The sequence below is a fragment of the Ambystoma mexicanum genome, chromosome 5p (assembly GCF_040938575.1).
Source record: "Ambystoma mexicanum isolate Mex_15411 chromosome 5p, UKY_AmexF1_1, whole genome shotgun sequence".
In the NCBI taxonomy this organism is placed as follows: domain Eukaryota; kingdom Metazoa; phylum Chordata; class Amphibia; order Caudata; family Ambystomatidae; genus Ambystoma; species Ambystoma mexicanum.
Genome location: NC_090930.1, coordinates 827,533,319 through 827,558,785, shown reverse-complemented (window position 1 = coordinate 827,558,785; position 25,467 = coordinate 827,533,319).

The window sequence follows — 25,467 nt, the reverse complement described above, 5'->3', positions numbered from 1 at the left end:
ATCTTGAGGGTCCCTATTCGGGCGCCAACTGTGAAAACAAAATCAAAATATTGAGGCTGAGTACCCCAAAAGGAAATACACCGAACACGGGTTATTAAGGAACATACATAGTACTTTATTTTATACTGAATCCAGTTACTAAGAACAAAGCAAAATCAGATACCTATCGGTCCTCAGTGCAACACAACAAACTCCAGCGTGGTTCAGTGTGTTCAGTGAGAGACGCTGTACATTAGAATGCATTGGTTTTTATACTCTTTGTGAGCATGATGTCCAGCCCCAATTCGGGTTAATATTCTACTAATACATCACCGATCTAGGGTTCATGCCAAGTCTCGCACATCCGCATATTACCGGTTTGCTTTTAATACATATATCAACAAGACTATACGGCAACTATGTATTGTGGGATTTTCCATGCAGGTCTTCTCAAACATTAATACAATGTAGTTAAAACAAGAGTTCTATGTTAAGTATTTGAATACATTGTTCTTAACGATGCTCGCGGATTTGTTTCATTGCACGAGTAATCCTTTACACACAGGTCAACGAAGGACAAGGTCTCAGTTCACGACCTCAACAAGTGGCTTGGAGGCAAGTTACATATTAGCTACATACAGAGGTCAAGACGGCCATGTTGTATTTTGGAATGACATCGTCCACCATTTTAACTCACAGGGTGACTTTACAAAGCAAACCTAAAATGGCAGATTGACCTAAGATGGCGGCTTACATTGATTTAAAAGGTCAGGAACTTGCAACACGGATTCCTTCGCAAGCGACTTACAAGCAACTTGGCGTAGGCCAATATACATATATTTAATGCAATAGGAGCCATGATATAATTTCTCTTTTGACAGTCCTGCAGCCCCTTAGCCCTTCCAGTACATTCCTCGTACTTAGCACATGGACCTTTCTGCCCCTGCACTCTCTTCTCCCTGGGTTCTGTCCACCTAGCCTTCTTGGTCATTCACATAACACTCTGGCATGCCCCCCTCTCCACTCTCCCCTGCACTTCTATTACTGCACTTGCACGATCCGAACATCACAAGGCCTAGTTTTACCACTTCTGTTTTGTCATCCCTGTCCTGCACCCTTATCTTGTTGCACCTTGAAACACATTGTGTATAGGTGCATTATAAAACCCAATAAATAAATAAATAAATACAAATCCAGATTCCAAGACAAAAGAAAGAATTTTTGGAAACCAACCATATCCTTTGGAACTGAATACAAACGTTTGTTCTACCTACCAACGTGTCTATATCCTATGCACAAAATGTCCTTTCCCCTGGGACCTCAGTCCAAGGGGAGGGGAGGGGCTGATTTGTTGGGTAAATGTAATGGACATAGAACACTTTACATTGAACTAAAACACCAGGCACTGGAATGATTCACTATTGTGCTCCAGTATGGTGTGCTTTTTCCACAACTACAAACAAACCTTGTTGAGCCTGTGAAGCATATACTGATATGTATCTAGAGAATGTGCTATTCTCTACACATTATGCAGAACATGCCAACTTTATTTATTAACAATTTATTGTATTTGCACGTGCTACAACATGAGAAGATATACAACAATGGATTGGTGTCATGTTTCTGCAAATCATGGGAGAAAAACTTTCAAGTACATAAGAGAAAACCCAGTGTGGAATGTCCATTTGCAAAATAGGTAAGCATACAAGCAAAGTAATTTAGCTATAAATGCATACATGTTTTAAATGTCAACTGTGACATTATGGAATTATTGTAATATATTTGTAACATGCCTTTGCTCCTTAAACGTGCAGTGGATAAATGATTGTTTATTTTTGATTGTAGAGATCATATATATATATTGCTGTTTAAGCTGTATTAGAAATATCCTAGTGCCTAAATTAGCTTTCAGTATACCTGTTCTACATTGAATCTCATCCAAAAAGGTAACTTGAGTTCACATTGCATTTAAATGACATGTTTTTGAAGTTTTGGAGATTCGGGATTGATAATGTGTTAGTCATTTGGCAAAAAAAGACTGCCTTATACTTCACGAAAGAAACACATTATAACAACTAAAATAATAGAATCACATGCTCAGCTTGGAAAAATAGTGTAAAATACACCCAATTCACGTTTCGACAGAACCCAATTCACAGTTGTCCAGTTAATGAGGAAGGCTGATTTCTCACCACTGGGTTTCAAATGGTAGAGATCCACTTAGCATTGACCTTTTTGAACGTTGCCTGATTATACAGTACCTCAGTGGTTCACTAATGGAATATCTGGGCTCTGTTCCCATGAGTCATTTAACTTGAAATGGAACCTCAATGTACAGAATGAGGAGATATGAAACTTTGTCATTTTAATTTACATTTTATCCTAAACAATACATTTCTTATGTAACTTTGTAACAATTTGATGTAGTGAAGACAGGAATAATCTTCTGAAATCAGGAGAGCATGTGCTAAAGAGTAAAGAAAAGAGACTAAACCTGGTACATTAATACTCATCCATTATTGAGAAAGTTATACAATTTTATAGCTTAATCAATTTATATGACACAAATATGTCTCATATGCCTGAATTCTGTAGGGCACTAGGAGTTTGGAAATCAGAATGTCAATAATGGTAAAAATCCCTATCAAGAATTATGACAGAAAACATTCATTTTCATACAAATATGAGTCTGTACAGTGCCACCCGTGTCACATGTCTAAAATATGTTTGGACCTCTCAGATAAAGGCACATTTTCTATGGGAGTGTCAACATGTTAAGCAACGGATAAGAAGCCTCAACCAATGAGAAATCATGTCAAATGACACTCTGAAAAAATATACATTTAAGCTTCAAATGCACAGCAAATAGAAAGAGCTCTGGGAATTCTGAGGTTCTGCAGTCAGGGAATCCTCAACCAAACGGATAAGGGCTCGGGTGGAATATTACCATGAGAGATCAGAGAGAACATGGGCCTTATTTTAGAAGAAGCTTAAAGCCAACTTTACCTGAAGTAGGCCTGTTTCCCTGAGAAGGATAAAGCATTGACCAGTAGACTTTGCTGACTGGGTATAAATATTTGAAAGCTGTGAGAGACAATGCTGATTCTGTGCCTTGAAGGAAATATCTATAAGTCAGTATAAAAGCCCCAATGCAGTTAAAACGATGTCCTCAAGAATCCTTTTTCGGTAAGTTCCCAGAAAGGGTGGTGGGAACTGGAAGGGAAGACAATGGGGATTGATTTTCAATATCATTTACTGTGCAGAGCACACATTAATGGGGCCGATTCATGGAACAAACGTGCGCCGAAAATCTACGCGCAAGTAGGCGCAAGCAGGCGCAAGCAGGCGCAAGCGGAAAAAAACAGGCGCACGCGCACGCGCGCGATTCATGGAAGTCCCTGCGCGTGTTCACCGCGCGATGTGCGCCAAACCCGTGCATGGCGCACAAGTCACTGCAACATCGCGAAAGGCGTGCGCGACGGTGCGCGACGCGCACAGTGAAAGCGCACAACCTCAGCGCACACAGCAGAAAGTGGGCGGGACATGGGGCGTAACGCGCGGAATGGGGAACAACACGCGAAAATAAGGGCGTAACTGGGGATGCACTGCACGGAAGCAGAGGTAACGCCCACACGCACACGAACCACACGTATTCATGGAATGGAATAGGGCAAACCCACGCACAGCCAAAGCCGCGCACAAGCTGAAACACGTCCGCCACACGAAGGCAGGCGGTAGAGTCCCAGCGCATCAAAAAAGTGGCGCCGCGGGAAGTAAAATACGCGATTGAGCGGGCTACGTGTATTCCGGGGGTGCGCGGGAAGTGACACACGCGATTGAGCGGGGTACGTGTATTTCGGGGTTGTGCGGGAAGTTCCACACGCGATTTGGCCGGGTACGTGGATATCAGGGGTGCGCGGGAAGTTCCACACGCGATTTGGCCGGGTACGTGGATTTCGGGGGTGCGCGGGAAGTTCCACACGCGATTTGGCCGGGTACGTGTATTTCGGGGGTGCGCGGGAAGTTCCACACGCGATTTGGCCGGGTACGTGGATATCAGGGGTGCGCGGGAAGTTCCACACGCGATTTGGCCGGGTACGTGGATTTCATGGGTGCGCAGGAAGTTCCACACGCGATTGAGCGGGGTACGTGTATTTCGGGGGTGCGCGGGAAGTTCCACACGCGATTTGGCCGGGTACGTGGATTTCAGGGGTGCGCAGGAAGTTCCACACGCGATTGAGCGGGGTACGTGTATTTCGGGGGTGCGCGGGAAGTTCCACACGCGATTTGGCCGGGTACGTGGATTTCAGGGGTGCGCGGGAAGTTCCACACGCGATTTGGCCGGGTACGTGGATATCAGGGGTGCACGGGAAGTTCCACACGCGATTTGGCCGGGTACGTGGATTTCAGGGGTGCGCGGGAAGTTCCACACGCGATTGAGCGGGGTACGTGTATTTCGGGGGTGCGCGGGAAGTTCCACACGCGATTTGGCCGGGTACGTGGATATCAGGGGTGCGCGGGAAGTTCCACACGCGATTGAGCGGGGTACGTGTATTTCGGGGGTGCGCGGGAAGTTCCACACGCGATTTGGCCGGGTACGTGGATATCAGGGTGCGCGGGAAGTTCCACACGCGATTTGGCCGGGTACGTGGATTTCAGGGGTGCGCGGGAAGTTCCACACGCGATTGAGCGGGGTACGTGTATTTCGGGGGTGCGCGGGAAGTTCCACACGCGATTTGGCCGGGTACGTGGATTTCAGGGGTGCGCGGGAAGTTCCACACGCGATTGAGCGTGGTACGTGTATTTCGGGGGTGCGCGGGAAGTGACACACGCGATTTGGCCGGGTACGTGGATTTCAGGGGTGCGCGGGAAGTTCCACACGCGATTGAGCGGGGTACGTGTATTTCGGGGGTGCGCGGGAAGTTCCACACGCGATTCGGCCTGGTACGTGGATATCAGGGGTGCGCGGGAAGTTCCACACGCGATTTGGCCGGGTACGTGGATTTCAGGGGTGCGCGGGAAGTTCCACACGCGATTTGGCCGGGTACGTGGATTTCAGGGGTGCGCGGGAAGTTCCACACGCGATTGAGCGGGGTACGTGTATTTCGGGTGTGCGCGGGAAGTTCCACACGCGATTTGGCCGGGTACGTGGATTTCAGGGGTGCGCGGGAAGTTCCACACGCGATTGAGCGGGGTACGTGTATTTCGGGGGTGCGCGGGAAGTTCCACACGCGATTTGGCCGGGTACGTGGATTTCAGGGGTGCGCGGGAAGTTCCACACGCGATTGAGCATGGTACGTGTATTTCGGGGGTGCGCGGGAAGTGACACACGCGATTTGGCCGGGTACGTGGATTTCAGGGGTGCGCGGGAAGTTCCACACGCGATTGAGCGGGGTACGTGTATTTCGGGGGTGCGCGGGAAGTTCCACACGCGATTCGGCCTGGTACGTGGATATCAGGGGTGCGCGGGAAGTTCCACACGCGATTTGGCCGGGTACGTGGATTTCAGGGGTGCGCGGGAAGTTCCACACGCGATTTGGCCGGGTACGTGGATTTCAGGGGTGCGCGGGAAGTTCCACACGCGATTGAGCGGGGTACGTGTATTTCGGGGGTGCGCGGGGAGCAGCACACCCTCTACAGTGTACCCTCTACACCCTCCACGGCCCCTGCAGGTGGCTCACACCACAGGGGCCTACCCAGCACATGTCCTGCAGGCACCCCATCCACCATGGCCATGCCCACCAGCCAACCCACATATCAACTAGCACTACTGCCCACCAACGCATGTCCCCCTGCACCCCCAGCCACCAGGGGCAGCCTCCAGCAGGCCCCCACCCATGTCCCCCTGCACCCCCACCCCCTAGCATCCAAGGGCACCCTCCACCAGGCCCCCACTCATGTCTCCCCCCACCCCCCACCCCCCAGCAGTGCAGGGGCAGCCTCAAACAGGCCCCCACTCATGTCCCCCTGCACCCCCACCCCCTAGCATCCAGGGGCACCCTCCACCAGGCCCCCACTCATGTCTCCCACCCCCCAGCACTGTGGGGCACCTGCCAGCAGGCCCCCACCCATGTCTCCCACCACCCCCACCCCCCAGCATCCAGGGGCACCCTCCACCTGGCACCCACTCATGTCTCCCCCCACCCCCACCCCCCAGCAGTGCAGGGGCACCCTCCACCAGGCCCCCACTCATGTCTCCCACCACCCCCACCCCCCCAGCATCCAGGGGCACCCTCCACCTGGCACCCACTCATGTCTCCCATCACCCCCACTCCCCAGCAGTGCAGGGCACCCTCCACCAGGCCCCCACTCATGTCTCCCACCACCCCCACCCCCCCAGCATCCAGGGGCACCCTCCACCAGGCCCCCACTCATGTCTCCCCCCACCCCCACCCCCCAGCAGTGCAGGGGCAGCCTCAAACAGGCCCCCACTCATGTCCCCCTGCACCCCCACCCCCTAGCATCCAGGGGCACCCTCCACCAGGCCCCCACTCATGTCTCCCACCCCCCAGCACTGTGGGGCACCTGCCAGCAGGCCCCCACCCATGTCTCCCACCACCCCCACCCCCCAGCATCCAGGGGCACCCTCCACCTGGCACCCACTCATGTCTCCCCCCACCCCCACCCCCCAGCAGTGCAGGGGCACCCTCCACCAGGCCCCCACTCATGTCTCCCACCACCCCCACCCCCCCAGCATCCAGGGGCACCCTCCACCTGGCACCCACTCATGTCTCCCATCACCCCCACTCCCCAGCAGTGCAGGGCACCCTCCACCAGGCCCCCACTCATGTCTCCCACCACCCCCACCCCCCCAGCATCCAGGGGCACCCTCCACCAGGCCCCCACTCATGTCTCCCCCCACCCCCACCCCCCAGCAGTGCAGGGGCAGCCTCAAACAGGCCCCCACTCATGTCCCCCTGCACCCCCACCCCCTAGCATCCAGGGGCACCCTCCACCAGGCCCCCACTCATGTCTCCCACCCCCCAGCACTGTGGGGCACCTGCCAGCAGGCCCCCACCCATGTCTCCCACCACCCCCACCCCCCCAGCATCCAGGGGCACCCTCCACCTGGCACCCACTCATGTCTCCCACCACCCCCACCCCCCCCAGCATCCAGGGGCACCCTCCACCAGGCCCCCACACATGTCTCCCAGCACCCCCACCCCCTAGCATCCAGGGGCACCCTCCACCAGGCCCCCACTCATGTCTCCCACCCCCCAGCACTGTGGGGCACCTGCCAGCAGGCCCCCACCCATGTCCAACTCATGTTCCCCACCCAACATGTCATCACAGTCCAGATCCCTGGTCTCTATGGTCAGCCCCCAAATGCAAAACACCCACCCGAGTATTGCATCCACCCACTCATATTCTGCAATTACATCACAGAACACCAATTGCAAGTTCCAAAACAAACACATGTCCCTCACATACACCCAATGGGTGTCAGTGAATCTCAAAACACATAACATGAAATGCATGAAAACAATGAGACACCACACATTGAAGTGCAACAAATAAATAATGTATTAAAGGAAAGATGAATAGAAACAAAAATGAAGAAACTGAAATGTGAATGGAAAAAAATGAAAAGAAGCATGTCCGTCCAAAAAAAAGAAAAAATCAAAGAATATAGAAATCCAAAGTAATGTACTACAAAGTCAATGTCCACCAAACAAAATCCAATGTGAAAAAAAAAACATAAGCCATTGATCCATGGATAATTAAAAAAAAAAAATATGTCCAAGTCCACAACTATGTACAAAGCAAGAAGCCAGGGTCCATCATCCCAACAAAATAAAGGAAACCTAACTAACTACACTAACTAATAAAAAAAACTATATACAAAAATGTGGCCAATGTCCAAAAGGTCCAAATGAAATAAAAACAAAAATGAAACTTAACACTACCTACATAACTATGTACAAGGGCAGCGGGCTAGTTCCACGGCTCACTTCTGGATGTGCCGGGCCAGGGCATCATCGAACTCCTCCTCTATGTCCCGGAGGCGGTCCACCTCCATGGCCCCGAGGGTCCGCAGGGCCGTCGACGTGTCCACCTCCAAAGCCCTGCGGATTGCCTCGAGGCACTCGACCCGCCTCAGGGCCCTCTGCATGGAGTTCTCCGCCCTGACCATTGAGAGCCGTGCCTCTTCCGCCCGCTGCCGCTCCGCATCTATGGCGTGGCCCAACCGCTGCCACACGGAAGACACTTTTTGTCCTGGGTCCTCCTGCCCTCCGGCCGATGCCTGCCCCTCCGATGTCGAAGGCCCCGAGCCTTCATGGCTCCCACCATGGAGCTGCTGCTGCTGTGCCTCTGCCCCTGCACTGCCTCCTGCTGCCTGCACATCCTCCGCCGGCTGGGGTGCAGTCGTTGACGTGGCCACCCCTGCTGGACGTCCGACTCCCGACTGTGGCAGGGATGCCTCCTCCACCAGCCTGGCCGCACCGTCAGAGGCAGCTCCACAGGGCACCCAGGTGACTGATGGGTGGGAAGATGGCACAGAGGACGACTGGCGCGTAGGGGGTCCAGCTGAGGAGGGGGTCGTGGCAAGCCCCATCAGACGGAGGAATCCGGCCTGGGTGACCTGTCCCAGCAGGCTGACGTGGTCAACGAGCCATTCGAGATGACCTGCAGTCTCTTCATGAAAAGACTGCAGGTCGCCTCGCATGGCCCGTTGACGCAACGCCACTCCAGCCAGGACAGGCTCAACCCGGGCCTGGATAGCCACGTCCGCAGGCAGGGGAAGGCCAGTTGACGTCAGCTCATCCCCTGCCTGAAAACTGGTCTGGACATGGGCATCCCTGCTGGTGCAAGATGATGCAGGGACAGGATCAGAGACAGGATTGCACACAGGCACCTCCGCGGCGGCCTGTGCTGCCTCCTGTCCCTGGTCCTGCACTGCACCACTAGCACCAGTGGGATCCCCACCCCCAGACCCCGTCTCCGGTGCTTGCACCGCCTCCTCCTCCACCAAACCCCCCACCAACCTGGATGACTCTGTGCCATCTTCCCCCGTTGGGCCCTGTGGGGTCCCAGCTGCCCCTTCTGCTGCCGAGGAGTCCAACTGCAACCTCCGCCTCTTGGACCTCCCCCCGGCAGCTGCGGCCTGGGACGCGGCACCGGACTCCTCACTCCCCGACGAGATGACAACCTGGGAGGGGAGCCGGGCCTTGCGTCTCCGGCTGGCGGTCGGATCCCCGCCGCTGTGCTCCACAGCACCTTCTCCGCCCTCTTCATCAGTTGACGCTGCAGACAGGGAGAAACAAAACACAGGCATCAGGGCACTGTACAATGTACACATACACACATGACAGTTGTACATGAGTGGCATTGGCAAACCTCTGACATGTCATCACAATCCCCAACACACATGTCATTACAACTTGCACACACAAGCCATACCACAGCCATGTTGCAACTGCCAACACCATCCATACACATACAACAGCATCAGCAGGCAAAGGTGAGCCAGACATCACATGCAACACAGGAAGTGCACCACACATGTACACACACCACCACACTTGCATGCATGTGTACACCTCTGCTAAGTGTCGCAGTGTTCAGACGGGCATCCATGTCACATCTGCCAATCAGGCTTCCACATACCGCTGTCACATGCATCCATGTTGCATCACTGTTGCACCCTTGTCAAATACACACACATGCACATGTACACAGCGCTGATACAATCAGCTGAAAACAACATACATGCGTGACATCACGGACATGTCTACTCACATACACATTCATACAGACTTGTGTGCCCACACAACTGCATTTGGCATGCAAGCCCACACACACAGGCACCATCCATGTCTCACACATTACAGCCCTCGCATGTGTCAGCCCCACGGCCCTGTACACCCGCACCCACACACCCGCACCCATATTCGACCCCATACAAACAGATGTGCAACCTGCACACTACTGAACAATCACCACACGCACTGCTCACAATCAGGATGCATGTACACTCACCGCTCGACTCCAGACGGGTCTGCCTCTCAAGGACCTGGACGTGGAGCGCTGGGGATATGTGTTCCAGGACCCTCATCTGTTCTTCCGACAAGTGGCCCCGGCGCCCCTTGGCATCCGCTGCCTTCAAGAGGCGCCGGGCCTTGGTCAGGGTCCTGGACCTGAAGTCCTCCCAGCGCTTCTTGACATGTTGGAAGTCGCGGACTGCCACCCCCTCCGCGTTGATGGCAGTCACGATGTCAGTCCAGATCCGAGTCCGTCCTTCCTTGTCGGCGCGGCAACTTCCGAAGAGGGCATCATACTGGCCCAGGACTTGCTCCACCAGGACACCAACTTCGGTGGCACTGAAGCTGGTGCCCCTCTGCCTCTCTGGCCGGGGGTTGTCAGTGGTCACAGATGGAGTTGGCCCCGACATGACAACCCCAGAGGCAGGAGTGGGTGGGCAACTGGGTCCTGGGGCTGGGCTGTGGAGCGATGGAATCCCAGTCGGGAGTCTTTGGTTCCAGCAGGGGTGGTCACACCAACAGCACCCCTGGCTGATGTGCAGGCAGCAAATGGCAGGGCACGTGGGCAGCAGGCAGTCAGGCAGCAGCAGATGGCAGGTGGGAGCGTGCTCGGGGCTCTGGGGGGCAGTAGTTCGGCCTTCTGGGCAGGAGCGTGGTCTTCCGTGTGCTTACGCGTGGCCAGCTTGATACGGAGTGATTAGGCACGTGAAAATTCTGCACGTCAGCGTGTAATTCGAGGAAAGGCCCTTAGCGCGTAAGCGCGTCTGCACGCATACGCATTTTCATTGGACCAAAGGCCCTCAGCGCGTGAGCGCGTCTGTGACGTGACGTGCGAGGGAGTATCCCTCATTGCACGTGATGACAGTACACACGTGGATCCCAACCAATCGCGTGTGAAAGTTCACGGGACCCCGAAACACACGTACCCCGGCCAATCGCGTGTGGAACTTCCCGCGCACCCCGAAACACGTACCCCGGCCAATCGCGTGTGGAACTTCCCGCGCACCCCGAAACACGTACCCAGGCCAATCGCGTGTGGAAATACCCGCGCACCCCGAAACACACGTACCCAGGCCAATCGCGTGTGGAACTACCCGCGCACCCCGAAACACGTACCCCGGCCAATCGCGTGTGGAACTTCCCGCGCACCCCGAAACACGTACCCCGGCCAATCGCGTGTGGAACTTCCCGCGCACCCCGAAACACGTACCCAGGCCAATCGCGTGTGGAAATACCCGCGCACCCCGAAACACACGTACCCAGGCCAATCGCGTGTGGAACTACCCGCGCACCCCGAAACACGTACCCAGGCCAATCGCGTGTGGAAATACCCGCGCACCCCGAAACACACGTACCCCGGCCAATCGCGTGTGGAACTTCCCGCGCACCCCGAAACACGTACCCAGGCCAATCGCGTGTGGAAATACCCGCGCACCCCGAAACACACGTACCCAGGCCAATCGCGTGTGGAACTTCCCGCGCACCCCGAAACACACGTACCCAGGCCAATCGCGTGTACGCCCGCTCCCCTCCGATCACACGCGATGACACCAGAATACGGGAAACCAACGATTCCGCCCACACGGAGGCGTCCCGCGCACAGCATAAAAGTGCGCGCAAAAAACAAACGCGTAAATACAGCGACGATGAATGCCCCATTTGTTGCTGCAGTGATTGTGGGACACCGCAGGAGGAGGAGAATAGCCAGGCCACGCATTTTTGCACCACGGACAGGCCTTTTTGGGATGCCTGACGACCAGGTCTACGGCAGGTATAGGTTTCCACCCCATATCATCCTAGACCTGGTCAGGGAGTGGGAAGATGACCTCACATCCCCCACCCTTTGCTCCCAAGCATTGAGCCCCTTGGAGAAGCTGCTCAATGTCTTGCATTTCTTGGCCACTGGGTCGTTTCAGTGGACCACTGCCATAGTGGGGGGGGTCTCACAGGCCACGCAGTCACGCTGCCTACACCAGGTACTGGCAATCATGACAGCGCGCCCCTCAGTCCGCAGGCACATATACATGCCCAGAACACCCGCAGAAAGGCAGGCCGTTGTCCTGGATTTTTTCAGGGTGGCACACTTCCCCAAAGTGCTCGGTGCCATAGATTGCACCCATGTGGCCCTACGTCCACCTAGGGCCACTGAGCACATATACCGAAACCGCAAGCACTGGCATTCCATCAATGTACAGGTGGTATGCGATGCAAAGGGAATCATCACCTCTGTCTATGCAAACTACCCTGGCTCCACCCATGACAGTTTCATATACAGAATGTCCGCCCTGAGCCGGGCCCTGGAAGCTGGGCAGCATGGCGACACATGGCTCCTAGGTGAGTACAAATGCCCTTGCACATGCATGCAAGTCACACACAGACAAATATACCAACCCCAATAATCTGAACAATTATCACCTCCCCAGGGGACAGTGCCTACCCTCTGAGCAACCACATGATGACGCCAATCCGGAACCCCACCACACCACCCCAGGTAAGATACAACGCTGCCCATATTGCAACCAGGGGCATAGTGGAGCGCACATTCGGAGTGCTCAAGTCACGTTTCCGCTCCCTTGACCGCTCTGGTGGGCAACTACTCTATGCACCAGCAGTTGTGTGCAGGATCATTGTGGCAGCATGTGTCCTGCACAATGTTGCAACACGGCAGGGCGTCCCGGTGGACATGGTGGTGCCCCCACATCCCCAACCACAGGCACAGGCGCTGGCCATGGGAGGGGACAGGGCACGTGGCGAGGTAGCCCGGACCCAGCTTGTGGCCACATTTTTCACCTAAACTCCCACCCCTGCGGAGTGCACACAGGCCTGGCACATACCAGGTGACAATCGATGATGACAAAGTGACAGTCAACTGTCACAACCCTACCACCCTGAGATAGTTGCCATGGAAGTGCCACATCGTCTGCATCCCTAGCTACTTAAACACAAGCTATCCTGTGCAACCAAAATGCACACATATGACATGTGACATGACATGAGCCATACACAAGTATTACAAGGCACAATGAGGCAGGGGGGGGGGGGAACAAGGGAACACAGAGAATGGTACTACTAGGCCAGGTGTCATTGTGATTGTGCAAGTGCAGGGGTAGGGGGAAGGGAAAAGTGCAAGGGTGGGGGGGAGTCCAGTACAGGGGAAGTAGGCCAAACAATTATACATAGGTCGCCTGGTGGCAACTGCTAAGGTAAGTGCAGACGAGTGCTGGGAAGGGAGGGCTGTAGGGATAGAGAGACAGTACTGCAGTGCAGGGGTTGCCAGGGTGGCAGTGCAAGTGGACAGTGGCTGGCCCAGGGACCGAGGTTGGTGAGAGTGGCCCAGTTGCAGCTCCTGTGCAGTTCCAGTGAATAATTCTGCAAGGGAGAGGCAGAGAGTAAGCAGAAGCAAAGAGGAAGGTCTTGAGGTGCTTCCTGAACTGGAGATGGTTCCCCTCAAGTTCAAGTCAGGAAGTCTGTTTGAGGGGGAGGGCCCTGCTGCGGAGAGAAACCTACCCCCAGCTAGTTGCTCTGAGAAGCGGATGACCTGGACATGCAAGGTGTGCATCACACACACCTGCAAAACAGGCCATGGCCATCACTGTCATGACAGTCAAACCCTCCCAAACATCAACATGACATGGCAAGCAATACCCATACACCCACCCAGTAACGATAAGGTACACATTTCCATGTCCTAAATGTACAGTGGCATCGGACAATGATGCCTGACCCGGAATCCGATGAAATGACAGACCAACAAAATGTCCCACCAAAAATTAGTCGATTCCAAATGCATTACAACAGTCGTAGACGTAACATCACAATGAATGCCTGGCTATATGCACATGATGCATTGCAAAATGAACACCGCAGCTCATGTGTGCAATGTCCTACTCCTGCATCACACTGCTCAGCGCACAGCACAGTGAACAGCCATTGTGTGTGATGCACACCCTGAGCATCACATCTAAGTGACAGACTACATCAAACATCAAATTAGGCATGTACTCGAACCATAATCGGTCACAGAACATGTGCTGGCGGGACACAGTGGCCACCAGAAGGCAAACAGTGTACACGTGGATATGCAAGGGTGGGAGTACATGGAGTGCATCCGAGTGCAAGTGTGTGGTTCTGCAAGGACATGCACTCCACATATGCATGTGCACTCAAGTGACCATCAGTGTTCCCTACACATCACATGTGAACATCCACCATGTGTACACCCCAGCATGTCAAACCACTACTATCCCCTCGCACCTGAAAGGAAAACACAACACATGAACAGGCATTGATCAGCAGAACACAACATGTACATAGGACAACAACATTACAATGTCAGAGTTCCCATCACACTGCAGGGCAACGCAACTATCAACAACAACCCCCCCCCCTCGCAAATGACCATGACCCACTGAACAACTGCACCTGGGTCATGGAGCCTCCAACCCTCATTCCCACCTGGCCACAGGATCACCTTTACCCTTCGTGTCCATCTCCCACCTTGTGTGTGAAGAGATGCCTGAACCCTCAGAATCCACACTCATTTCCAAATTCACATAATCCAAGGCATGAAAAGGAACCCAAACACCCTCCAGTAGATGACTTGACATAGCAGTACGTCTCAAAGGCCAAGTACTACCACAATGATGCAACAACCAAGGTAGCACAGCAAAACAATGTCACGACTGGATGTGAGACATGTGTGGTACATGACATAGGATGATGCACCATGAATGGATGTGTACTGTCACAGATCCCCTGTACAGGCGCTGGAGTCTCATGAAACAACCACCCACACCATGTCCCGGGTGCCTGCAAGGTCAAACTCACACAGGCCCCTGAGATCCTGGTGGGGAAAGAGGTTCAGGGATATGCAGTCTGGACAGGTGTAGACACACTGGATGACTGGAATGCGTGGCAGGTGAGGGGAGCAGGAATGACACATGAAACCAGGGAATGCACGAAAATGTACAACCTGCATGAACACATGCACAATACAAACAAACTTGGACATCATTGTCATGGCCTTCTGTAGTCCAGGCTCAGGAGTGGTACGAACCAACCACCCCCTCTAGGGTTTTGGCGCCTGCAAGTTCGGGGCTTACACAGGCATCCGCAACCCCAGTGGGGAAAGAGGGTCAGGGAACATTGCTTGGATAGGCATGGGAAGCAGGAACACCGGGTAGAGGGTACAGGTTTCGAAATTGCATAGGATCAAGGGTGATTAGGGTAAAAAACATACCAAATAGGACCACACATACATCCATGCATCAGTACACTCCCCAGCAAGCCTATGCAGGGCAGTTTGTAAGAAAATACAACAAGACACTTAGCTCTGGTTTTGAGTGCTGGCCTCCTGCCTGCGCACTCTCAGGTCCAGTTACAGGAGCACTGCAATGCTGCAAAGAGAGACACAGTCAGCAACCAGTACATGCCAATTGCACAAAAACACAACACAAAACATGCCCCATAACAACATACACCTCTACAAACAGAAAATCTGTGCTCCATGCTTCGTACCCATATATAATATCAACCCTGTGACGGGTCATTCACAGTCAATGCAGTAAGTCAGCCGCTGGTGGGTGCGTGGCAAATGGAACACCAATGTGTCACAATGCACACAACATGCAATGTTCCCTGGGTAAGCAGACAGACCCATATGGCAAGCCATGACTACAGATCAAGTTGCGTACCACCATGACCAAAAGAAAGTTGCCAGTGCATTTATCATGAAGTACGTGGAATAGACATGCACTGCACCCGAGTATGTCCCTTGCTGTATGTCCCTGTGAGCTGCCCCTTTCCATGTCTTGGAAGGCTACATGGTTGATACAAGTGCCTCAATGAACCCTGGTGTACCGCAGGGTATGTGCCACTGCCCCCGCATGTGTCCCAGACAACCCTACTATCAACAGCCATCAGTCCACAAACACATCTGAGCTGCATTCTGTGCTTCAACACCAATATTTGTCTAAGCTCACCCTCAGTGCTGTGACTAAGCCTGCACGTGCAACTCGCCTGGTGCAAGCTTTGCTGTCTCGTGGCCCCCCTGTGATGCTCACCTTGCCTGGAGTTGCTTGCAACATGTCAGCAGTTCTAGGATGTGGGTCTGCAATCACTGTGGCTCTGCTTGTGCACACATGTGCATGTGGGCACCAACAAACGGGTCAGGAATTAGGTCGTCCAATGGGCCATGTCTGCTGGCAAAGGTGCTCTGATGCCTCATCCCCCTGCAGAAAGTGCATGAAACACATGATTAATGCATCAAAGTGATCTGTGTGTGTCTCATCAGGCATCTCATTACTTGACCATGTCAGAGAGTCACATCACAAATCACACCATCAGTCCGTCTTTCACCTCCAAAGTGTGGAACACTAACTACAGCATGATTTGCAACAAGCACGTGTACAGGAAAGATATGAAACATAATACACAATGCATAGCAATCAATGTCCACATTAATCATGACACGCCCCATCTAGCAAAAGCTGAACAGTGGACAATTACACCTAAATCATCCCCACTAGGGGTGTCAACACAAGTCAAAAAGCACCAGACATGCCACAGATATGACAGTCCAAAGCCCTTGTGTAAAATTCTGTTACACCGAACCATCCTTGCGAGCCCATGGATAAGGGAGGCAGGAGTGGCATATGTGAGTCAAGGAACCCAAGCAGCAAACACATACACAAGACAACCATGAAGGGCCCAGCTGGAACAGACAGTGGATGCCTTCAAAAACCACAAGGCACCGCACTGTCACATGTAAGCACAATAGACTACAAATTTTAAACTAACTCAACTATTAACTAATTACACTAACTAAGGAAAACCTACATTACCTATTTAAACTAACTATCAAACAGAAACTTAACTAACTAAACTAAATGAAAAATCAAAAATGGCCACATACGACCCGGGGGGGAGGGGAGGCACCCAGGAGGGGGGAGGTACAGGGTGCTGCTCAACATCCACATGCGATGATGCTGAGCCAAAAAAAAATACCTCCATGGGCTCAACGCCTTCACAGCACGACCTATGTGGGAGATAGATGGTCGTCCGAGTCTGGCTCATCCTGGAAAGGAGGACATGGCACAGTAGCCTGGCCACGCCTAGCCGCAGCTTGCCCCTCGTCGGCAGCAAGTCTGCCGGACAGGTGAGCCTGGTTCTGTGTGGCGATGTTACATAGGTCTGCATGCAGGACCTCACGTGATACACGTGCTTCCTCTTGCAAGGTAGCACGTGTAACACGGAGTTCCTCCTGCAAGGCCTGGCTGGACAACCGCTGCACCTCCCGGCAAGCCTGTAGCTCAGCCGAGATGGTGCGCTCAAGCTGTGCAAACCTCTCCTCTGCCCGCTGCCTCTGGGACATCATAAGGACACCCAGAGTGGATCTGAGGGAGGCATACTCCTCCCTCAGGGCATCCATGTGCGCCTCTGCGTGAGCAGCAATTGCTTGACGCAGAGACGACATTTCAGCCTGGCGTGCCCTGTCTGAGGCCGCCATGCCCAGCCTGAGTGAGCGGGCCGTGGACCGTGCCGCCTGCTGCTGGAGTAGCACCTGCCGAGCAGGGGGGAGCACAGATCGGGCCACACGCTCCATGCTGTCAGCGATGTTCTCCATTGCTGCCCCCTGACGTTCTGAATTGGCAGTCATGTCTTGCTCCCACTCAGTATACAGCGGTTGCGCGCGGCGACCGCGTTGCCGGGCTTGACCCCTGCGGGACCCAAGGACCGGGGGTCCTCGCTGTGTTGGCACCGCCTGCGGCTGCACGACTACATGCCCCCGTCGACGTGATGTCCCAGGCACATCAGTGACTGGTGTGGAGGGTGACCCTGCGTCCCGATCCACCACGGGCGGAGGAACCAAGACTGTCTGATCCCTCAGTGCAGGGGTCGCAGACAGAGGAGTGTCCACATCAGAATCACTCACCCCTGACACATGGACTTGATGGTCATCCAACTCAACATGGACGTCAGAGTCGTCATCAAGGCTGGACTCATAGACAGCCAGAGACAGGATGGACTGCAGCACTTGGGGGTTTTCGTGGCCTACCACCCCACGACCCCCACTAGTGCCGGGTTGATGTGGTCTTACCAACCCTGTGTCTGGCATGACAACACCATCCTCTGCATCCATTGCGTCATCACCTGAAAAATAGAGAGGAAAGGGTCAGTACACATGTCAGAAGCACACAACACACACACACACACCGACAGCAAAGGCATCTGGCAGACATGTGACACACAACATATGACCATGCATGCATGCTGGGTCTACTTAGAATAGCTTCTGTGATCAGACCTGTTGAAAGGTGGCAGTTTGCATGGAAGTGGGTCTATGCAGTGCAGAAAATGTGTACGCCACTCACTACCTACATGTACAAGCACTCCATGGTGTGTGCCAGGAAATGTGAAGGCAGTGCAATGTCAAAATCAGACATCACGTGCATTGTGTATTCAATGTGTACCATGTCTAGAAGGCAAGCACCCCTCCACCCCAGTACCAAAGCAGGGATGCCTAGCATGGTATCAAAAGGCTGAGCATACACCTGTGTATTGACAAGCAGTGTTGACTGGCATCAACAGCTTAATGTGATTTCAATTACAACACTGCAAATGATGCTGGGACAGTGGGCAGGACACATGATGGAAGATCCGGAGGCCGGCCACGTGTGTAGAAGACACGACAGGAGTTGGACAGAGTCATTGGCCATTGAACAGGCTGAGGCCTGTGAGCCACACAGATTGTCAGAGCCTAAACATGTGTGCAACGCAGGACTGAGCCACAGTTGACATGGGGAGGCCGATAATAGGGCAGGCAATGTATGTAACCAAGGACTCATATTACAGTGATCATCCAGTCAAGGACACATAGGGGCATGTGTGCAATGCACATGGAGCATTAATGGGCACTCATGTCCCTGCGGGACATCTGAGCCATGCACAGTACAAGTGGGATGCCCTGCATCGAGTACTAAGGCTGTACCACACGGCATATGTCTGGCAGTTTCTAAGCTGGAAGTTAGCATCTACACAGGACACATGAACATGAAACTACACATTGGCAAGAATGTAGCAGACCAGTGCAAAGGTGGAACTGGGGTGCAGAGTGGCGGTGGAGGGGCAAGGGGGCATGGCCACATGGAGTCCCGCATGCAGGCAGAGGAGACATGCATGACGGTGGCATTGCATTACTTACACATCAGAACCATGTACAGGTCACATGTAGCAGCAATCATGCACAACACATCCCACATGTGAAACACACACGTCCTCAACAACTACGCATCAACACTCACTGGACTGGGCATCAAAGTCCAGCATCTCTCCCACACCTTCGACCAATTCTGGTGGTATGAACTCCGCAACGAGAGCCTCATGCGGAGTGAGTTCTTCCTCCTCTGGTGCAGGCCCACCGCCAGTCACCAGAGTCAAGTTGTAATTTGAGGCACGCTTGGCCTTAGTGCTGCGCTTGATGTCATTCCAGCGCTTTTTGCACTCCTGCGCCGTGCGCACCTCATGGCCGAATGAACTGACATGTTCCGCCACATGCTTCCAGTGGGTGTCACGTTGGGCAGCCGTAGTCTGACTATTGGCACCCACTAGCATGTCACGGCTGTGTCCCCGCACGTAGTCCACGAGGAAGTCCAGTTCCTGCTTACAGAAAGGCTTCTTCCTCGACGTGCAGGAGGTCGTGGCTGTGTGTGGGGTCCCAGCCTGTGCTGCAGATGCAACCTTCCTCCTCTTGGACTGTGGCGCAGACCCTGGCTGGCTAATGCCGCCCTGACCAGTATGGCCAGTGGGTTGGGTGGATTGAGCCGAGGGAGTGGCAGGTGGAGGGATGACCAAAGGCCTGACTTGTGTCAGTGGCAGCTGGGTGCCCACTAATGGACCCTGCGCAGCAACATCAGCTGTGGCAGGGTCATTGACCGCAACGGTCCTGGTTGGCAGACTCACAACCGGGGTGCTGTTGGGTGCATCTGCCCCTGCACTTGCCAACACCCGGCTGTTCGGGGCAGCAGATGACATGACTGCCCCAGGGACACGTGTCTTGGTCTGAGCAGCCCGGCCTGCCCCAATGGTTTCCCCCCTGGCCTGTTGGAGATCTACCAAGGGCTCTTCAAGTGCCAACGCAGCCTGCGCTGGCAGACCCTGAGCCTGGGTGGCGGTGTCCACAACTGCACCTGCAGCTACCGCTACCCTTGGGCCCGTGGCAGTCGATGTAACGGACTGCCGGGTCATACGGGTGCCAGTGCCAGATGCAGGAGCTGCATCCCCCTGAACCACAGGGGGTGGTGGCATGGCTGCACCGACACATGGCACAACATTGTGTTCAAGTGGCGCACCCCTGCCTCTTCCCCCTCTGTGGCTGCCCTGGACACCCTGGAGTCCCCCTACTCCCTGGTCACCACGGCCACGTCCCCGACCACGCCCGCCACGAGGAGGACGCCCAGCTGAGGCGCCCCTCACCTTTGGTAGCCTCCCTACCATGGCACAGATGTTATAGTGCTGGCACAGGTGGAGTGGTGCCAATGGGAGGTGTACAGCACAATTGACCTGGGCAATTGGGGTGAAGGGGGTGGGAAGCAAGATGTTAACAGCCCCCCTGCACCTGCAAGGCTGTATGTGACCCCGGTGATGTGTTGACGGGTCACGCAACGCTCAGGCACCCCAAAACTGCAGTAAAACCGTGCACGCAACCCTGCAGCCTACGTGCGTGGATTAAACCTCCCGCAGTACGCGGTGGCACCCAGTAACACGTATAACGCGTACGCGTGGGACACGCAGGCTACGATGACATCGAAAATGGGTGCGATACACAGGGGCACCCGCAGTGGGAAAAGGAGCGTTTGCGACTCACCGTCTGACTAGCGCGATGCAGAAAAACACGCGTAGCCAATACCCCCGCCAAAAGAAGAGATACGTCCTTGAGAGCTGTGAAGTAGATGGCGCGCGAAACAACTGGAAGCAGCAACACACGTCGGTCTCCACGATAGGCACGTACAGCGAACTGCTGGGCCCGCTCACCTTTAACCCGTGCTGAGGGAAAACGCACGCGCGCGTCAAGTCACATGCGGACGTGCACTTTTTCACGTTTGATTACGCGCATTACACGCGGACGTGCAGTTTTTCACGCGCGCACGCTTATGCATGGGCCCTTTCCTCCTATTACACGCGGACGTGCAGTTTTTCACGCGCGCTTACGCGCATTACACGCTGCGTGCAGATTTTTCACGTGCCTACTCACTCCGTATGAAGCTGGCCACGCGAAAACGCACGGAAGACCACGCTCCTGCCCAGAAGGACACTTCACTGGCCCCCAGTGCCCCAAGCAGCCTCCCACATGCCATCTGCTGCTGCCTGCCTGCCTGCCTGCTGCCACCGTGCCCTGCCATTTGGTGCCTGCACATCAGCCATCTGCAGGGGTCCAGTTGCTGTGTCCACCCCTGCTGGTACAGAAGAGTCCCGACTCAAATGACATCGCTCCACAGCCCAGCCCCAGGACCCAGTTGGTCACCCACTCCTGCCCCTGGGGTTGCCATGTGGAGCACAACCACATCTGACACCAGTTGCAACCCCCGGCCAGAGGGGCAGAGGGGCAGAGGGGCACCAGCTTCACTGCCACCGAAGTTGGTGTCCTGGTGGAGCAAGTCCTGGGGCAGTATGATGCCCTCTTCGGATCGTCCCGCGCCAAGAGGGAAGGACGGGAGAGGACGCGGAGGGGGTGGCAACCCGCACCATCCAGAAGGTCAAGAAGCGCTGGGAGGACTTGAGGTCAAGGACCCTCATGAAGGCCCGGCGCCTTGTGGAGGGGGGCCGGGGCCGCATGAGTTCCATCCAGTTGAGGGTCCTGGAACGCATACACCCAGCGCTCCACGCCCAGGTCCTTGAGAGGGAGACCCGTCTGGAGTTGAGCGGTAAGTGGCCAAGCATTGCTGTGTGAGACAGGGCATGTTGCAGTGTGCTGGTTGTCTGATACCTGCCTGTATGTGTGACATAGGCCATGTACGCATGTATGTGTGCAGGGACATCATGGTAATGCATGTGCGACCTGTAATGTGTGAACCGCATGGTTGTTGCATGTGTTTGAATGTGACATGGGGAGCCCTGTGCAGATTGCACACATGACAGCATGGAAGTCTCTGTTCCTGGACATGGGTGGGGGCCTGGTGGAGGCTGCCCCTGGTGGCTGGGGGGTGGTGGTGCTGGGAGACATGGGTGGGGGCCTGGTGGAGGATGCCCCTGGTGGCTGGGGGGGGGTGGTGCTGGGAGACATGGGTGGGGCCTGGTGGAGGCTGCCCCTGGTGGCTGGGGGGTGGGGGTGCTGGGAGACATGGGTGGGGGCCTGGTGGAGGATGCCCCTGGTGGCTGGGGGGTGGGGGTGCTGGGAGACATGGGTGGGGGCCTGGTGGAGGCTGCCCCTGGTGGCTGGGGGGTGGGGGTGCTGGGAGACATGGGTGGGTGCCAGGTGGAGGGTGCCCCTGGATGCTAGGGGGTGGGGGTGCAGGGGGACATATGTGTGGGGGCCTGGTGGAGGCTGCCCCTGGTGGCTGGGGGGTGGGGGTGGTGGGAGACATGTGTGGGGGCCTGGTGGAGGCTGCCCCTGGTGGCTGGGGGGTGGTGGTGCTGGGAGACATGGGTGGGGGCCTGGTGGAGGATGCCCCTGGTGGCTGGGGGGTGGTGGTGCTGGGAGACATGGGTGGGGGCCTGGTGGAGGCTGCCCCTGGTGGCTGGGGGGTGGGGGTGCTGGGAGACATGGGTGGGGGCCTGGTGGAGGCTGCCCCTGGTGGCTGGGGGGGTGGGGGTGCTGGGAGACATGAGTCGGACATGGGTGGGGGCCTGGTGGAGGCTGCCCCTGGTGGCTGGGGGGTGGGTGTGCTGGGAGACATGGGTGGGGGCCTGGTGGAGGCTGCCCCTGGTGGCTGGGGGGTGGGTGTGCTGGGAGACATGGGTGGGTGCCAGGTGGAGGGTGCCCCTGGATGCTAGGGGGTGGGGGTGCAGGGGGACATATGTGTGGGGGCCTGGTGGAGGCTGCCCCTGGTGGCTGGGGGGTGGGGGTGGTGGGAGACATGTGTGGGGGCCTGGTGGAGGCTGCCCCTGGTGGCTGGGGGGTGGTGGTGCTGGGAGACATGGGTGGGGGCCTGGTGGAGGATGCCCCTGGTGGCTGGGGGGTGGTGGTGCTGGGAGACATGGGTGGGGGCCTGGTGGAGGCTGCCCCTGGTGGCTGGGGGGTGGGGGTGCTGGGAGACATGGGTGGGGGCCTGGTGGAGGCTGCCCCTGGTGGCTGGGGGGGTGGGGGTGCTGGGAGACATGAGTCGGACATGGGTGGGGGCCTGGTGGAGGCTGCCCCTGGTGGCTGGGGGGTGGGTGTGCTGGGAGACATGGGTGGGGGCCTGGTGGAGGCTGCCCCTGGTGGCTGGGGGGTGGGGGTGCTGGGAGACATGAGTCGGACATGGGTGGGGGCCTGGTGGAGGCTGCCCCTGGTGGCTGGGGGGTGGGTGTGCTGGGAGACATGGGTGGGGGCCTGGTGGAGGCTGCCCCTGGTGGCTGGGGGGTGGGTGTGCTGGGAGACATGGGTGGGTGCCAGGTGGAGGGTGCCCCTGGATGCTAGAGGGTGGGGGTGCAGGGGGACATATGTGTGGGGGCCTGGTGGAGGCTGCCCCTGGTGGCTGGGGGGTGGGGGTGGTGGGAGACATGTGTGGGGGCCTGGTGGAGGCTGCCCCTGGTGGCTGGGGGGTGGTGGTGCTGGGAGACATGGGTGGGGGCCTGGTGGAGGATGCCCCTGGTGGCTGGGGGGGGGTGGTGCTGGGAGACATGGGTGGGGGCCTGGTGGAGGCTGCCCCTGGTGGCTGGGGGGTGGGGGTGCTGGGAGACATGGGTGGGGGCCTGGTGGAGGATGCCCCTGGTGGCTGGGGGGTGGTGGTGCTGGGAGACATGGGTGGGGGCCTGGTGGAGGCTGCCCCTGGTGGCTGGGGGGTGGGGGTGCTGGGAGACATGGGTGGGGGCCTGGTGGAGGGTGCCCCTGGTGGCTGGGGGGGTGGGGGTGCTGGGAGACATGAGTCGGACATGGGTGGGGGCCTGGTGGAGGCTGCCCCTGGTGGCTGGGGGGTGGGGGTGCTGGGAGACATGGGTGGGGGCCTGGTGGAGGCTGCCCCTGGTGGCTGGGGGGTGGGGGTGCTGGGAGACATGGGTGGGTGCCAGGTGGAGGGTGCCCCTGGTGGCTGGGGGGGTGGGGGTGCTGGGAGACATGAGTCGGACATGGGTGGGGGCCTGGTGGAGGCTGCCCCTGGTGGCTGGGGGGTGGGTGTGCTGGGAGACATGGGTGGGGGCCTGGTGGAGGGTGCCCCTGGTGGCTGGGGGGGTGGGGGTGGTGGGAGACATGAGTCAGACATGGGTGGGGGCCTGGTGGAGGCTGCCCCTGGTGGCTGGGGGGTGGTGGTGCTGTGAGATGTGTGGGGGCCTGGTGGAGGCTGGCCCTGGTGGCTGGGGGGTGGGGGTGCTGGGAGACATGAGTCGGACATGGGTGGGGGCCTGGTGGAGGCTGCCCCTGGTGGCTGGGGGGTGGGGGTGCTGGGAGACATGAGTCGGACATGGGTGGGGGCCTGGTGGAGGCTGCCCCTGGTGGCTGGTGACTGGGGGTGGTGGGAGACATGGGTGGGGGCCTGGTGGGGGCTGCCCCTGCACTGCTGGGGGGTGGGGGTGCAGGGGGACATGAGTGGGGGCCTGCTGGGGGGTGGGGGTGCAAGGGGACATGTGGCTTGGCTGGGGGGCATGCCCATGGTGGATGGGCTGCCTGCGGGACATGACCAGGGGTGCAGGGTAGTCCCCTGTGGTGTGGGCTGCCTGCAGAGGTCGTGGAGGGGGTAGAGGGGAGACCTGGGCGGACCCACACTGGCAATTCACCTCTTCAACTTCCCGCACACCTACGTAATACACTGCCCCACTCGCACAGGCCCAATCGCGTGTAGAATTTCTCGCGCACCCCTGAAATCCACGTACCCAGGCCAATCGCGTGTAGATTTTCTCGCGCACCCCTGTAATACACGTACCCAGGCTAATCGCGTGTAGAATTTCTCGCGCACCCCTGAAATCCACGTACCCAGGCCAATCGCGTGTAGATTTTCTCGCGCACCCCTGAAATCCACGTACCCAGGCCAATCGCGTGTAGAATTTCTCGCGCACCCCTGAAATCCACGTACCCAGGCCAATCGCGTGTAGAATTTCTCGCGCACCCCTGAAATCCACGTACCCAGGCCAATCGCGTGTAGATTTTCTCGCGCACCCCTGAAATCCACGTACCCAGGCCAATCGCGTGTAGAATTTCTCGCGCACCCCTGAAATCCACGTAGCCAGGCCAATCGCGTGTAGAATTTCTCGCGCACCCCTGAAATCCACGTACCCAGGCCAATCGCGTGTAGAATTTCTCGCGCACCCCTGAAATCCACGTACCCAGGCCAATCGCGTGTAGAATTTCTCGCGCACCCCTGAAATCCACGTAGCC